Raw genomic sequence first — 6,931 nt, 5'->3', positions numbered from 1 at the left:
ATCTTGGTTTCTTGGCTACATCTATGATTTATATTATAGAAGTATAGTGAAAAAGTTGTCATAATTGAGTCATGAACAAAAAGAGTTGATCTATATTTTGGAATTCTGTGTGGACAAGAGATACAGAGCTGTTTCACAGATAACTCCCTGTCTGTTCATGCCCAAGCTCACTGAGGGCTAGACGCTCCCAAGCACCAAGGCTTTGAGCAGACCTGTGCCTGATCCTTTGTTCTTTTCCTCCAGTTCTTTTGACCTGGCTTCCCCTAAGCCCTTCCTGACCCGTGAAAAGCTCTTGGTCATCTTCTCACTCCCTTGCTTCCCCAACTGCTGACTTACTATGTGCTCACAAGGCACACTTTACCATTCACTCCTTCTCCACACCTGGCACAGCTCCAGCTTTCACTCAGTCAAGTTTCTTCTGCTTCACAGAAGTATTTCCAGATTCTCAGTCTTAGTTTGGACCACCTGGAAGGAAAGTCTGGGGAAGGAGGAAACTAGAGTAGTTAGTTATACATCAGCTCCTGTCAGTCATTTGTTAAGCTTTAATTTTCCTGCATATCTGGACTGCTGTACATGCATGCTCTGAAAGAGCCCTTAGGCACAGAGATCAGATAAGGCAGATGGGACTGACTCTAGTTGATACTGAAAAAGGAAGGGTCTGAAGGCTACTGATGAGAAAGAACAGTGGCAACCTGGTTCATAAGCTCTTAGGATTTTAGAGCAGAAAAGGAGTTTAGAGACCATCTAGTCCACTTTCTCCCTCTCCCCCAATGGAGTCACATATAAACCTTGCATTTATAAAGAGGAAACTCAGATGGGAAAATTTCCTGAATTTCTCCAAACTTCACTGTTATTTTTTAAATTTTATTTTAAAATTTGTTTTCATTTTTAAAAAATTTTAATTCCCATGTAGATAACACAGTGTTATATTAGTTTCAGGTATACAATATAGTGATTTGACAATTCCATATATTACTCAGTGATCATCAAGATAAGTGTACTCTTAAATCCATTCACCTGTTTCACCTGTCCCTCCACCCACCTGGAACCATCTGTTTGTTCTTTGTAGTTAAGAATCTGTTTTTTGGTTGTTTTCTCTTTTTTTCTTTTGTTCATTTGTTTTGTTTCTTAAAGTCCACATATGAATGAAATCATATAGTATTTATCTTTCTGCCTGGCTTATTTCATTTAGCATTATACTCTCTAGATCCATCCATGTTGTTGAAAATGGCAAGATTTCATCTTTTTTTTAATGGCCAAATAATATTTCAGTGTGTGTGTGTGTGTGTGTGTTTTTATGTGTGTGATGGGTACTTGGGCTGCTTCCATAATTTAGGTTGTAAGTAATGCTGCTATAAACATAAGGGTGTTATGTGTCCCTTTGAATAAGTGTTTTTGTGTTTTGGGGGGGTTAAATATCCAGTAGTTTATTTACTGGGTCATAGGGTAGCTCTATTTTTAACTTTTTGAGGAAATTTCATACTGGTTTCCTGAGTGGCTGCATCAGTTTACATTCCTGCCAACAGTGCACGAGGGTTCTTTTCCATCTGCATCCTCACCAACCCCTATTGTTCGTTGTGTTGTTGACTTTAGTCATTCTGACAGGTATGATGTGAGGTGATATCTCATTGTGGTTTTGATTCGTATTTCCCTGATGATAAGTGAGAGGTTAAACATCTTATCATGTGTCTGTTGGCCATTTGTAAGTCCTCTTTAGAGAAATTTCTGTTCATTTCTTCGGCCCATTTTTAAATTGGATTGTTTGGGAGTTTTGAGTGTGTGTTGAGATATGTAAGATCTTTATATGTTTTTTGGTTGCTAATCTTTTTTTTTAAATTTTTATATTATTTATTTATTTTTAAAAATTCTTTTCAGTGTTCCAGAATTCATTGTTTATGCACCACACCAAGTGCTCCATGCAATACATGCCCTCCACAATACCCACCACCAGGCTCACCCAACCTCCCACCTCCCTCCCCTTCAAAGCCCTCAGTTAGTTCCTCAGAGTCCATAGTCTTTCATGATTCAGATGCTAACTTTTTATTGAATATGTCATTTGCAAATATCTTCTCCCATTCAGTATGTTGTCTTTTACTTTTGTTAGTTGTTTCCTTTGCTGTGCAAAAGCTTTTTATTAATTTTAATTTTTATATTTATATATATTTATTTTTGCAGTTTTTTAAATTTTTTAATGTTAGTCACCATAAAATACATCATTAGTTTTTGGTACAGTGTTCCAAGATTCATTGTTTAGGTATAACACCCAGTGTTCCATGTAATATGTGCCCTCCTTAATACCCATCATCAGGCTCATCCATCCCCACATCCCCCTCCCCTCAAAAACCCTCCATTTGTTTCTCAGAGTCCACAGTCTCTCATGGTTCATCTCCCCATCCAATTTCCCCAATTCATTTTTCCTTTTCTTCTTCTAATGTCCTCCATGTTATTCCTTATGTTCCACAAGTAAGTGAAACCATATGATAATTGACTTTCTCTGCTTGACTTATTTCACTCAGCATAATCTCTTCCAGCCCCATCCTTGATGCAAAAGTTGGGTATTCATCCTTTCTGATGGCTGAGTAATATTCCATTGTATATATGGACCACATCTTCTTTATTTATTCATCTGTTAAAGGGCATCTCAGCTCTTTCCACAGTTTGACTGTTGTGGCCATTGCTGCTATGAACATTGGGGTACATATGGCCCTATTTTTCACTACATCTATATCTTTGGGGTAAATATCCTGTAGTGCAATTGCCAGGTCATGGGGTAGCTCTATTTTTAATTTTTTGAGGAATCTCCACAGTTTTCCAAAGTGGTGCACCAATTCACATTCATACCAATGACGGTGCTGGGAAAATTGGACAACTATGTAGAGAAGAATGAAATTGACCATTCTCTTACACCATACACAAAGATAAACTCAAAATGGATGAAAGACCTCAGTGTGAAACAGGAGTCCATCAAAATCCTGGAAAAGAACATAGGCAGTAACCTCTTCAACATCGGCCACAGCAGCTTCTTTCAAGAGACATCTCCAAAGGCAAAGGAAACAAAAGTGAAAATGAACTCCTGGGACTTCATCAAGATAAAAAGCTTCTAGGGTGCTTGGTTGGCTCAGTGGGTTAAGCCTCTGCCTTCAGCTCAGGTCATGATTCCAGAGTCCTGGGATCAAGCCCCACATCAAGCCCCACATCGGGCTCTCTGCTCAGCAGGGAACCTGCTCCCCCCACCCCCTGCCTGCCTCTCTGCCTACTTGTGATATATATCTCTGTCAAACAAATGAATAAAATCTTTAAAAAAAAAAAGATAAAAAGCTTCTGCAAAGCAAAGAAAACAATCAACAAAACAAAGAGGCAACCTATGGAATAGGAGAAAACATCCGCAAATGACACTATTTATTTAAAAAAAAAGATTTATCCATTTGAGGGAAAAAAAAGAGAGTGAGCCCGAGGGGGAAGGAACAGAGGGAGAGATTCTCAAGCTGGTGTGGGGCTCAATCTCACAACCCTGGGATCATGACCTGAGCTGAAATCAAGAGTCAGATGCTCAACTGACTAAGCCAGTCAGGCAACCCAAAGCTTTTTATTTTGATATAGTCCAAATAGTTTGTTTTTGCTTTTCCCCCCCTTTCCTTAGGAAACCTATCTAGAAAAAAGTTGCTATGGCTAATGTCAGAGAAATCACTGCTTGTTGAGCTTCACTTTTGTCATATGTAAAGTGAAGATTAAAAATAGTATCTAACCCGTGGGTAGTGCAGAGTACACCATAAATGTTAGGTGTCATTTTAGGAGAAAGAGACTTGGATTAGTTAGCTATTGCCACAAATCATCCCAAAACTTAGTGCATGCAGTAAGATCATTTCTGAAATGGTGCGAGATGAGCTCTGCAGACCTTTTCCCAAGCAAAACAGCCAAAACAGGCAAAGATTATTTGAAAGAAATAGCCATGTAAAGTCTGAAAATCCTAAGGGCATACAACACATGGAAAAACACTTACTCAAGAAGTTCTAGAACTCTTGGTAAGAATAATGAGAGTCAGTGGCACTGAGATATGATCTCCCCTCTTTCCCTCCCTGAAGCTCTATTCCAGGTGGATACCATCAATGAGATGGTCTCTTCCCCTCAACTCTTAATTTTGGTCTACAGATTTACCCTAGAAGGGAAAATATGCTCATATCTCTCATCTCTCTCCAGCTCCATGTTCACAAGAGCTCCATTTAAGACGAGTGGCCAAGAAGCCTATTGCTATCTTTCTCCACCTATGAGCACCCACACATATGGCAAAAGCAATACTCCAGTTATGACAGGCCAAAAATACCGGGTGCTGATTGCCTGTACCCCAGCTCATTCATAAGACAGACATTCCATACCTGAAAAGGTAAGTTGAGAAAACCTCTGAAAGCTGAGGGGCTGTGTCCCTGCTTAGTGCCATGCTATTAAAGCAAGGACATCATTCTAGGAGCAGGGGACAACTGTCCCTTTCCCCAGAATCAAAGCAGTGGTGCAGTTGTTCTGTGAGGGAAAGAGACAGGTCATAAGAATGACATAGGGCTTTGTAGTTCTCCTCAAGGGGACTGACTTACATGAGATAGAATATGTGGAAGTTGAAGCCTAATCAAACTTTCAGAAGCAATAGAGATTTTGGTGCTCAGCAATTAAGAGGAGATGGATAACAATGAAGGAATTGGTGGGCCAGCTGTACTTTCCACAGAACCAGGGAATTAGGTAGCTAGGAAGAGCCCTACTGGAGTCAGAACATGTCTCAAAGACCGATTCAAAGACTACTCCTTTAAAGGGACCCCAAGTTTAATTGGATCATCCAGAGCAATTTATGGCCCAGCATATTGTCAAAAACTAAGCTAACAAGCAGTGGATGTTAAATCTGACTACAGTATCAGTAGAGGTAAACGATCTAGAAACATAAAAGGACATAGTCCTTTCCACAGAGAAAGAGAAGTCAAAGCAAGTCCAGCTAGGACAATTGTCCTCCCTGGATGGGGAGGGTTAACGTGACTGTGAAAGAGCTGAACATTGTGCCTTCTAAAGAATGAATAACAGTTTGCATATAGGACAGGAAATGGACATCAATAAAAAGGTCTAGACAAGTCAGTAAACAAAAAAGCAACTATAATGTTGGAATAAGTGTTCAGAGTTGCTACATTATATTACTTAAAATGCACAATTTTCAATGAAAAAGAATGAGACATGCAAAGAAACAGGAAAGTGTGACCCATTCACAGGAGGAAAAAAACTAGTAGTAGCAGAAGTTATCCTTCAGGAAGCCAAGATGTTGGACTTAAAAGACAAATACTAAATGAAAATATATCTAAAGAATTAAAGGAAAGTATGAGAACAATGCCTTGCCAAATAGAGACTGTCAAAAAAATAGAAATTATTTTAAAAGAACCAAATAGAAATTCTATAATTGGAAAAGGACAATATTTAAAGTGAAAAATTACTAGAAGAGCTCAATAGCTCTTTGAACCAATGGAATCAAGAATCAGCAAATTTAAAGTTAGAGCAATTGAAATTATGCAGTCTGAGGATCAGAAGGAAAAAAATTAGACAAATGAAGAATATAAGAGACCTGTGGGACATCAACAGCCATACAAACATACACATAGGGGAATTCTTAGAAGGAAAGAAGGTAAAAGAGCACAAAGGATATTTGAAGGAACAATAGTAAAAAACTCTCCAAATTTTATGAAAAACATTAATCTGCATATTTCAGAAGCCAAACTATTTCAAGTAGAATCAGCCAAAGAGATCTATACCAACACACAACACAAACAGCTTAAAGCCAAAAACAAAGAGAGAATCTTGAAAGCAGTGGAAGAGAAGTGATTCATCACCTAGAATGGATCCTCATTCAGAAACCATGGAGGATCGAAGGACACTGCCTTCCAAGCATGAAAGAAAAAAAAAAAAACATAAAATTTATATTCAACAAAAATGCCATTCAAAATGCAGAAGAAATTAAGACATTTCCAAATAAAACCCAAGGGAGTTTGTCATTAGTAGACCTAACATACAAGAAGTGCTAAAGTGTCTTCCAAGTTGAATATAAGGACACTAGACAAAAACTTGAATCCACATGAAAAAGCAAAAAATACTGAAAAGATATATGTGTATATATATACATATACATATACATATATATCTGTATTTTTGTTTTAAGCATTTTCTTTTCATATATGATTTAAAAGACCACTCTATAAAGCAATCATTATAAAATTGTGTTGATGAACTCCTAATGTATACAGATGTAATCTGTTTGACAATAATAAGACAAAAGCAGGAGCAGGGAACAGAGCTACATTGTAGCAAAGTTTTTGTGTACTATTGAAATCAATTAGCCTTAGTCAAAACTAGATTATTTTAAATTAGTATGTTCATTGTAAACTCTGGGGCAACCACTAAAAAACCACCCAAAAGTATGATAAAATAAACAGAGAGAGAATTAAAATGATATATTAGAAAATATTTAAATAGAAAAGACAGTCATGGAGTAATGGAAACGCCAAAAAGATGTAAAAAGTGATTACTGAGAAGGTAGGATTTATGGAAGACATAAATCTTACCTTCTCAGTAATCACTTGGAGTGTAAATGGACTAAATATTCCAATAAAAAGACAAAGATTGTTGGAATGGGTAAAAATGATCCAATTATTCTATTAGCCAACCAGGAAGAGTTCTTTTATAAGCTGATTTATATAATACTCTCTCAAGATAGGGCAATGTTATATAATTATATAATGAGAAGGAAAGGTCTTTCTGAGTCACAGACACATAAGCACTAAGATAGCTTTAATTATACAATTTTAGCTGCAGGCAAAAGATACAAGATATAAAATTCATAGGTCTTGATATCATAGAGTGTTTTCCAGTGGGCTGATGTGTGCTCAGACAAATATGCAAAAAAAACAAT

At 37.3% G+C, this 6,931-nt stretch overlaps 1 long non-coding RNA gene across 1 annotated transcript in view; it reads right to left on the bottom strand.

Annotated features, from left to right (window-relative positions):
* The window catches only part of LOC116595372, a 45,140-nt gene that overhangs the window by 488 nt on the left and 37,721 nt on the right, over positions 1-6,931 (bottom strand). The window contains exon 3 of the long non-coding RNA XR_004287642.1: positions 1-478. This exon is cut by the window's left edge and continues 488 nt beyond it. This is a non-coding gene — a long non-coding RNA (uncharacterized LOC116595372). The remainder of the gene's footprint in view (positions 479-6,931) is intronic.

Source organism: Mustela erminea, chromosome 7 (genome assembly GCF_009829155.1).
Source record: "Mustela erminea isolate mMusErm1 chromosome 7, mMusErm1.Pri, whole genome shotgun sequence".
NCBI lineage: Eukaryota > Metazoa > Chordata > Mammalia > Carnivora > Mustelidae > Mustela > Mustela erminea.
The sequence above is the reverse complement of the archived record's forward strand: the minus strand, read 5'-3'. Positions and strand labels throughout refer to the sequence as shown.